This window comes from Mytilus trossulus, chromosome 14, assembly GCF_036588685.1.
Source record: "Mytilus trossulus isolate FHL-02 chromosome 14, PNRI_Mtr1.1.1.hap1, whole genome shotgun sequence".
NCBI classification, from domain to species: domain Eukaryota; kingdom Metazoa; phylum Mollusca; class Bivalvia; order Mytilida; family Mytilidae; genus Mytilus; species Mytilus trossulus.
In genome coordinates, this window is record NC_086386.1 from 72,997,399 (window position 1) to 73,008,051 (window position 10,653).

Consider the following 10,653-nt stretch of genomic DNA (forward strand, 5'->3'; position numbering starts at 1 on the left):
GATTCCACAAGTTCAGAAAAAGATGTAATTTCAGTAACCAAGGATGCATTACAAAAGATGTTTGATCAAATGTACCTAGACAAGAAAAGAAATGATGAGATACAGACATCAGTAAAAGTACACAATTATGATGAAAGACAGTTGGACAGACAGCCCTTTAATGTCCATGCCCCACCCTATGTTCCTAATGGGAATTGTAGGAATAGCAATTTGGAGAGAACCAATAACCCAGAAAACATTCCAAAATGTTACTATTGTGGTCAACCTGGTCATTATGCCAGAAAATGTTATAATAATCCCAATAGAGTAACCGATTATAGGAATAACAAGACCACACCTCCAAGACAGACGAATAAACCTTACACTCCCCAAAACCTTAATAGTAGCCCGTCAGATGTATATACATTAAACTAGAAAGGATTAACCCAGCTGACCAGAAGTTAGCCCTTAAGTTAAATGAAAACGGTCATAAATTGGACAATATTGGTGTACAAGAGCCAACGAGCAGTATAACTTTTAGTAAAGTAAAGAGGAAGATACATGTATTGGCAATAGTAATAGTAAACAGAAATTTTTTAGTAATTGTAATAGTAAAGAGGAAACTAGTAGCAATAGTAAAAGTAAAGAGGAAACTAGTAGTAATAGTAAAAGTAAAGAGAAAACTAGTAGTAATAGTAAAGAGGAAACTAGTAGCAATAGTAATAGTAAAGAGGAAACTAGTAGTAATAGTGAAAGTAAAGAGAAAACTAGTAGTAATAGTAATAGTAAAGAGAAAACTAGTAGCAATAGTAATAGTAAAGAGGAAACTAGTAGTAATAGTAATATATCTTCTGTCACATTAGAAGATACAAATTTAGTTTGTTCTAATCCAGTTTTAGGAAGTGAACAATCAGTTGCAAGTAATGTTATTGCAAGACAAGTACTCCGAAGTGATGGAGTCTATGTCAAAGGACATATCCAAGGGTCTGGGGTAAATTTTACTGTAGATACAGGGGCAGTCCGGACAGTATTATCCGTGTATGCCTTTAATAAAATTCCTCATGTTAATAGACCAATCTTGGAAAAGTCTAATACGTTAGCTTGTGCTGATGGTAAACCCCTAAAGGAGCTAGGGAAAGCTAATTTTGAAATCAAATTAGGAAATTTATGTTTTAATACAGAAATGATAGTTGCCAATTTAGAAGATGAAGCTTTGTTAGGACTAGACGTTCTGATGAAATCTCAGTGGGGTCCTGCTGACATAAAGTTAACTGATGGAATTATACTGCTTGGTGGTAATGCTGTCCATTGTACACAAATTGGTCAAAGAAATGAATTTATACGAAAAATTTATGGGGAAGCTTACTATGAAATTCCCCCAAGGTCAGAACATTTTGTTGATGTTTTCATTGACCGACTTGATGATGATCCTCCTGAAACAGTTCAAGATTGCATTTTACAACCCACTGAGAAATTTTCAGAAAGATTTCCATTAGTAATGGCACCATGTTTAGTTAAAAGTAATAGTAGCCAAGCCAACATAAGCCAAAATGTTACTTGTAATACTAGTACCTGTAGTATTATAAACCCATACATGTATGATCAAGATACAGTAATTGGATCAGCAGAAGTAGTTGAACATGAACCTAAGATGCAATTTAAATGTGAAGCCACACATGAAGTAAATAACCAAATTGTAATGAGAAGACTGCAATTTCATGACTCACATTTAGAGTCTGGAAAGGGGGTATCCAAAGAAGAAATAGGAAGACATTTGACTACTAAAGAAAAAGATCTGACACCAGAACCACCCCCTGCAATACATTTTGTACATATAGCAACATAGCTCCAGTTGCACTAAAGAAACAGAAGAAGTCCCAGCTGGTAGCTACATGAAGAGACAATTAATTTTAGATTGAATAAGATGTACATGTATTTTTAATTTTTTAATAGAAATGTTATGGTATTGTTTTTTTGAATTGTTAATATCAAAAGTACATGTAATTTATGGTTAAGATAGAAATTATTAGAAATTTATCTAGACTGAAAATATATTTTTGGAAAGTTATAAAAAAGTAATTTATTTATGAAATAGTCAAAAGCTTTTAAGTGTTAAAAGTAAAATTTTGAGTATAAATTTTGAACTTATATTTAAATATTTTGGTACTGTTTGCATGGTAACTAAAAATGTTCCTTTAGAGAACCTCTGGTTCTTAGCCATGTTCCAGTTTGTTTATAACGTTCAGTAATTTTCCACATTTGGTATCTATGTATGTTTATCTGGTATCTACCGCCCTCATGCTGATGGTCACTATGTTGAATCTTCTGGTGTATCTGTAAATATATGAAAAGGATATAATTATGTATAATTTTTACATATATCTGGAATTATATTATGATGTTTTGTGTTGATAAGAAAACTAATTTCATTCAGTTTTAACTGTTAGAGTATTAAGTCTATTATTGTGAAGTAAATGCATGTAAAGCAGAAGAAAATATTTCAAACTTTAATTGTAAACTTTTGCATAAGTTAAAACTATTTGCGGGGACGCAAATAATGGAAAGGGGGTAAAATGTAGAGTACGAACCTAGGGTACATGTATTTTATTATGACGTGTTATGGACATGCAAGTCTAGTATGTAGACTTGTAAGATATTTTGATGTATGTTTTAAAATTGGTATTAATAGAGCATACTGTTTAATATTCTGTATTTTTATGAATGTTATTATGTAGGAAACAGCAATTGTGTGAAATTACTTGTATTATACTACATGTAATGCTTGTAGTCTGGAACATATGATAATTGAAGCAAATAAGTTTTAATTAACATTTAATAAGTATAGTAAGAACAATTACAATGTTATGAGTTTTCTAGAAATATTGAATTACTGTCATTTGTTTATTTGATAAACAAGTTGAAGTTCATGTTATAATTTACCAGTTCATAGTAATAATCCACTGAATAATCCAATTGTATTTCTTGTAATTTTGTGAAGATCCAATTGTAGAAACTGAAGTAAATCGTAGTAAATTCCACGCACCTGTGCTTGAATTTTATGAATGAAATGTATTGACATGCGCAGTAGAACCCATGTATCACTTGGGACGTTTGTTCAATAAAAACACTATTTTTACGTGTTGGCAACTGTTTTCACATACTCCTTGTAATTCCTTTTAGTGTTTGTAGTCAACGTCTTCAATGTTTTGTTGATGTTAATGTTCATTATCCTTGATATTTCACATTTTGATCCGCCGGTGACACTCAAACTTTTCGCAGTGTTGTTTACGTATTGTGACTTCCGGTGGCGCTGTATATATTGTTGTATTTTAGTTACCATAGAAATTTGTTTAGTACCATGCATAAAATGTTTATTATATAAAGCTTACTTAAATTGTATATTATTGTGATTTTTGTAATTTATTATAGAATTTCAATATTTAGTTGGACGGCAAGCGCGCGATCCAACAATTTTCCAACTTTCCAACAATCCAACATTGACGTAATTTCGACGCTTTGTCGTCGGTTCTGCTAAAACTTTTGGTTCTTACAGTTGGTATTTTTATTTTCTCGTTATTTATTTTAGTCAAAATGGTTAATTTTTCTTAGAAACTTGATTTTTTAAAAGGTAAATTTGTAAAGGAAAATAGTAAAGTTAGCGTTTTCAAAGTTTAAAAGGAATATTTCATTTTAGCGGCAAAGTTTTATTTCTAGTTTATCTTTTAAAGTTAGGATTATTGAAATTGTTCATTGAAGTTCATGTTTATTGTTAACGTTTGTCTTTTTGTAATAAATAGAATTAAATAGGAAAGTAGGCAGTTAAGGGATAATTTCCTAAAGGTCTGGAAATTATAATAAACAAAACAGTTTATGAATGGTATAAACTGTATTTCATTATTAGTTATTCAGGAAAGGCTCTGAAATATAACTAATAATAATAAACATTTTTTTTATGTAACTGGTGAGGTCTCAGTTACAACTTTTACAAAAATAGTTAGAAAAAGGTCTTCTGACTAAATTTACTAGAAATTAGTATTTTCTCTTAGGGTAATTTATTTTCTTATTAAGATAGCAGAACTCAGCCTTTTTATGTATTTTTCTGAATATTATCTCTTGAATGTAGAGATAAGTTAATAAATATCTCTTGAGTGTAGAGATAAATAAGAAAATATCTCTTGAGTGTAGAGATAAATTACTAGATGTATTATACTGAATAGAATCTTGTCATATCTTGAATATAACTGAAAATATATGATTCTTGAAATGAATAAAATATAGAAAACTTGTATATGTGACTTTTAGCAAATGCCTATACTGACCAGCTCATATCTTGTCATACTGACTTTGTGATATACAAACTACTCATAATATTTGAGTAAAAACTCTTGGGTCGAAGCATTTCAAGCCCCTGCCCGCTACAATACCCTCATTTTCTAGTGCAAATTTCCCCGACCCCAGATGGCCTCTCTTGTGACAAGACCTACCTATTGTATTTATTGTGAACTTGTTCTCGTCCTGAATATGCATTAAATATTAACACTGGACGTTAAGCAACCAACAATCAATCAATCAATACAACACAGCATATAAGAAAAAGGACAAAAAGGATACTCTCACGGCTCGGGGCTCTATTTATAAATGTTTGCATATATACTTTTTTTTAGCAAGAATGGAACTAACTTTGAAATTTCATGAACTAAAAAAGCAATGCCAAATTATTTGTTTAATACAGATAAAACGGCAGTTATGATTTGGAAAGGAGTAGAGGTTATTTCAGTTGAACAAGACATTTTAAGAGACTTAAACATTTTTGGAAAGGACTGATCAACTGCTCAACCACAATGTCTATTTTATAAATAAAAAGATTCATCAATACCAATTAATATGTTATACTGCTTTCTTCATGTAATAATGATAAATCGAAATTGTAAATCAAAGTTTACCGAAAGTTCTAGTCGAATGACATGTGCAAGCTATAAAGAATTATAAAAGTATGTTTAGTAACAAAAACAAAAAATACTTAACATATCAAAAAGATAATAACTAAAAATATGTAGAAATATGAGAAAAAAATTATGAATAACCAAACAAAACAACAATAAAGATATCATTTGAACAAAATACGTTATTTCAAATAAACGAAATTATATTATGATATATATTTTATATACTATTTCTGAGAGTTGATTATAATTTGCCAAAAGTGAATGATCACTGTCACATTAAGATGACAGAACTGTTCAAACTTCCTTGAGTTCAATGTTTTAACAAATCGTGATCAGACGAAGGCTGACGATATCTCGCGGGTAGACATAGGAAGAAAATAGATCATAAATGTTACAAGTGTCTACCAGACGAACTGTCCGAGATTTAATTTAGGTGAGTTCATAAACAAGACAAATTAATACTCCACGATATTAATTAAAGAGGGGCGAACGATACCAGAGGAAACTTCAAACTCATTTTGTTAAATGTTAAGTTACAGTAACAGATTTTTACTTCAGTGAACATTTGCTGTCGAATTAAAAATGTAAAATGGTATGTAAATTTCCGTGGTTTATTTTGCTACCAGGAGCTTTAGAATTATTCCAAAAATACCGGAAGGACATTCAAACTCATGCATCAAAAATAAACTGAAAACGCCGTGGTTAAATAATAAAAAACGCAACCAGACAGATAACAGTACATAAAACACAACATAGAAAACTAAAGACTAAGCAACACGAACCCCATTTTTGTGGGGTGATAGCAAGTGCTTGGAAACATTCAATGAACTATATCCACCAGTATCTGGTTAAGGTGGTACCTAACACTACAGGGAGATAACTCTGTAAAGTCAGCTAAACGTTTTAATTACGTTGTGTTGCAAAAGGAATATTAAGCTTCTCAATGATCAAAATTGGTGTTTGCCAAATTGCTATTTAACCAGTGTAATTTTTCTGACAAAACTGTTGGTTCAAAACATTTGAAATTTTTATATTTTTGTTAAAGTGTCAAAGTAAATAAGAGGGAGGCCAGCCAAACTACAAAGTATAAAAAAGTGCATTAATTTCCATCATTATAAAAGAGGACACAATTGAAACTTGTTAGTTTTGTAATTGATCAAACGGTCAAAAGAAATAATCATTTATATTTCCGAAACAATGCAAGATTTGGCCGTTTTTTATGAAAAAAGACGATGGCCGACTTTCATTAACAAGACTCCGTTGGATATAGTTCCATGATAGTTATGAGAAAATTATTCAATCATATGGTTTCATGTTAAATTTTCTATATACATGATGCAGTAACCATAATTACATCTATGACAGTGTATTTGTTCGTTTTTATGAGAAAGACTATCTGCTGTGCGGTTATTTAAGTGGCCTCTGATCTTGTTCTCTTCCTACATAGTTTTTACATGTCTTAATTGGTATTGATGAATCTTTTTATTTATAAAATAGACATTGTGGTTGAGCAGTTGATCAGTCCTTTCCAATAACGTTTAAGTCTCTTAAAATGTATTGTTCAACTGAAATAACCTCTACTCCTTTCCAAATCATAACTGCCGTTTTATCTGTATTTGGCATTGCTTTTTTAGTTCATGAAATTTCAAAGTTAGTTCCATTCTTGCTAAAAAAAAAGTATATATGCAAACATTTATAAATAGAGCCCCGAGCCGTGAGAGTATCCTTTTTGTCCTTTTTCTTATATGCTGTGTTGTATTGATTGATTGATTGTTGGTTGCTTAACGTCCAGTGTTAATATTTAATGCATATTCAGGACGAGAACAAGTTCACAATAAATACAATAGGTAGGTCTTGTCACAAGAGAGGCCATCTGGGGTCGGGGAAATTTGCACTAGAAAATGAGGGTATAATGGATATGGACAGAGATGACTTGCAACAGGCCACCTACGGACCGGACCCTATGCTGTGTTGTAAGAATAGTGTTTACAAAAGTTTCAAAACCAAATAGATAAGTTTTCAATTACAGACACGAAATTTGAAAAAAAAAGTATTACAAAAAATACGGTACGTCTAAGTAAGTTCACAGATTACATTTCATCAATCAACAGAACTAATACAACTGTATAATTTGTTTTTTCAGTGCAAGCATCACCCAATAAATGATAAATTAACCCTGTTTCACAGCTAGCTTAACCGCCTTCTTGATTGACAGTTGTAAACAATTCTGGTATATTGACATGAGCAACATAATAAAACATAATGATTTATTTACATGTTAACTAATTCGATTTTAAGAAAACAAAATATGGCTTGCTAAAATACGTATATTAATGCGAACCCTACATTTTCAAATGATTTTGATTTCTTGAATACATTATTGATTTGATTATTGTAATTATTTCCAAACTTATAATGTTAGAAACTTTGAATGGAATAAATATTGTTTACTTTTTACGAATTTTGATAGAATCATACATCTTCACCACAATAACTTACTAGTAACTAATCATATGCTTGTGCATACAGTCTGAAAACTTGAAATCTCAAATCACTTGAAAATGTTTAAAATCTCCTTGTTATATGGTTTCGAAAACAGTCCTCCCATCTTAATATATACGAAATAATATAGGGATGTTTGATTATACATTAAGTGTTTAAGAAAATGGCATGTTCTTTTCTTCAAAATTACTTTAACATGTTTAATTTAGTTTGAATATGCATTTAGTTTTCCTTTCCATATAAAGTGTGTAAATGTAGATTCAATCATTGTACAAGAAAAAAAAATTATGAGATTGACACTATTGGAACTACAATAGATCCAAATTTAATTAAAAAACGTAAATCTATAATGATTTCAAGCGCATGCTTATTCAAAAACAAATTAATGTTTGGCTTAACAATAATAGCAAATTAATAACAAATTCGTGAAGGTTGTGTTTTGAAATAAAAATCAAATGAAAATGGTATGATGATAATTCAAATAATTGTATGAAAAGTATAATGCATTGAAATTGATAACAGTATATTTTTACAATTTTTGAACATTATTTTAATTCTACCATACAAACCTGTTTTAACATAAAGTGTTACATAAAATTACAATCATACAGAATTCTATGCAAAATTCAAAGCGGAAAGTCCCTAATCAAATGGCAAAATCAAAAGCTAAAACACGGCAAACGAATGGACATCGATGGTCATATTCCTGACTTGGTATAGACATTTTTTCTTATGTAGAAAATAGTTGAATGTATCTGGTTTTATAGCTAGATACACCTCTCGCATGTTTGACAGTAACATAAAATTCAATTATATTGACAACTATATGTGAATAAAATAAACAGACAAAAATATCAAAAGTTAAGTGTTGAGTTGACATGATCATCTGATTCTTGCTTATCATAACAATAGATATGTCAGTTATAATTATGCGAACGACTGGAATATAATTGAATTCACATAATATGTTTTACGTAATTTTATTATTTACAGATATATTTTGTTTTGTTGATTGTCATATTTCTATCAAGTAATACGTGCTAGGCACAGTTCATATTAGATGGCGACACAGCATTTTTCGACGATGGAGGTAATTAAATGATAAATTTTTCCATGGTTATGAACATCGAATATTACAGATTTGCATATCCATTACATATCAGAGTTGTAAAAGTATGATGTTTTATACACACCTTTGATGATGATAACAGATGTCCGATCAAAGACTTCCTCACCTGTTTTATTGTCGGAATAAATATATTGTTTGTGATAAGAAGATTTTAATTGTTATCTGATACATTGGTTATGTGTGTATTTTTCTTCAAACAAACACACATGACTTCATTTATCTACATTATCTATTTATGATTGGATTTATTTCTGTTAAGTTTATTTAAAATATTACTCTCACTCATGATAAAACACTAAATGACGATTTTAATTGATTTTTACTAAATATATTTTTGGAGCTGGTGCTGGGACGGATATACTAGGTGGTACAGGGACTGATTTTTCAGCTCTTTCGGCTCTTTTACCACTGTTACTTCTTGCACCCTTACTATTTGCGGCAACAACATCCACTGCTTCAACAGCTCAGGCTGTGCAAGCACCGGTTGCAGCAGCACCGGTTGCAGCAGCAGCGGCTGCGGTTGCACCTGTAACACCACAAACCATAACAGTTTTAGTCCCTGCTGCGACTAGTAAGTATAGTTTCTTGTGTTTGACAATCCTATTATACATTGGTCAACAGCATAACAAATATGGTCACTGGAAAAACAGCGTTTTTCTAAGAGAAGCCATGACATGAGTTCACAGTATTTTTTGTATGCTGATTAGGATAAAGTTTGATAAAATCTTCTGGAAGCTTATGGTTTTATTTACCTTTAAAGTTCCATCCATCCGATCAACTGCACAAAATAAAAGATTTAATCAATAGCTGACCAACAAATACATTTAAATGTAGGAACATCAACTGATGTGTATAATAAAAATGTCAATGCGTTTATTGTACACCAATTTGGTCTGTTGTGAAAACTAGAATCATTGACAATCAAACTACATTTCGTTGTCAAAACAATGCATGTAGCTTCTGTATTTCCGATTCATTTAATCATTGTCATTAATTTGTAACGTTTCTGAAATTACGGTATTGCTTGATATTTATTTTTTTTATAAATTATGTTTGTTGAAAAAAAATTAACCCATATGGTTTTTTTTCTCCATTTAAATAGCGCCATGTGTTTCGGAAACTTGCCCAGCTGGATTCATGGTCTTACCAAACCAGGCAAGTAGTACAAGCTGTTATTCTGATAGTGGTACAACGGTTACAGATGATAGATCGTGGAATGCAGCTCTGGTGAGTGTGTTAATTATTCACTATTTGGAAGACGTTGTTGTTACTTCGAACACAATCAAGAACCAAAAACCGTTTAATATATTATATATTCTGTAGGCAGAATAAAAGATTACAATATAGATATATTTGATGTTTTTATTAAACAAGTGACATTATAAAATTCTTAATACCTGACTTAAGTAATTTCCTACGTTATCATTACATAAGAAGTGTTATGAATGACTGTATTATCTGCTTGTATATACGACGAATGACAACTTTCAAACCCTTTTGTAAAAGTGTATGTACAATGTTCTTGATCATGTCACTGAAGTTGTTCCTATATTTCACCTATAAAGTTCATTTGTTGAAAGTCTGGTTAATTTACGGTAATTGAAAGAGATAATTTGTTTTATGTTTGAAGAGCATTTGACGCTTTTATGATGTTGATCGCAGTCGAGATCAATTGGACATAATTTAATCTTTTCAACACAATAATAGTTTGATAATAGAGTATGATAGTAGCAACAACTACCTGAATGGTCTTTGCCGTAATACTGGGACATAATTGGAGTCACGAGATGCATTATATTGGAGACATATGAAGATGAATAAGGAGTTTATTATGAAAAACAAAAACTGCTGAAACTTGAAAAAAACTGGCTGGGAATAAACCTGATAAACGATGACTAGTTTTGACAATTCAAGAACACTTTTTTTCAAATAACAACTATCTATGTATTCACATACAGATTTTGTGACATCAATGTACGAATATCATCTTACTAAATTTCAGTTGGCTTGTGCCAGCACACCGGGTGCCTACCTGTGGAGACCAAACACTGAACAAGAAGCCGCTGCTGTTAGAAATAAATATAACATTCGTAAGTT

The 10,653-nt window shown here is 30.9% G+C and overlaps 1 long non-coding RNA gene across 1 annotated transcript; it reads left to right on the top strand.

The window, feature by feature from the left end:
• The first annotated feature begins 9,025 nt into the window (after nucleotides 1–9,025).
• Nucleotides 9,026–10,653, top strand: LOC134696165 (uncharacterized). The gene is made up of 3 exons (XR_010102906.1): nucleotides 9,026–9,127; nucleotides 9,659–9,783; nucleotides 10,559–10,653. It is a non-coding gene; the product is annotated as an uncharacterized LOC134696165 (long non-coding RNA).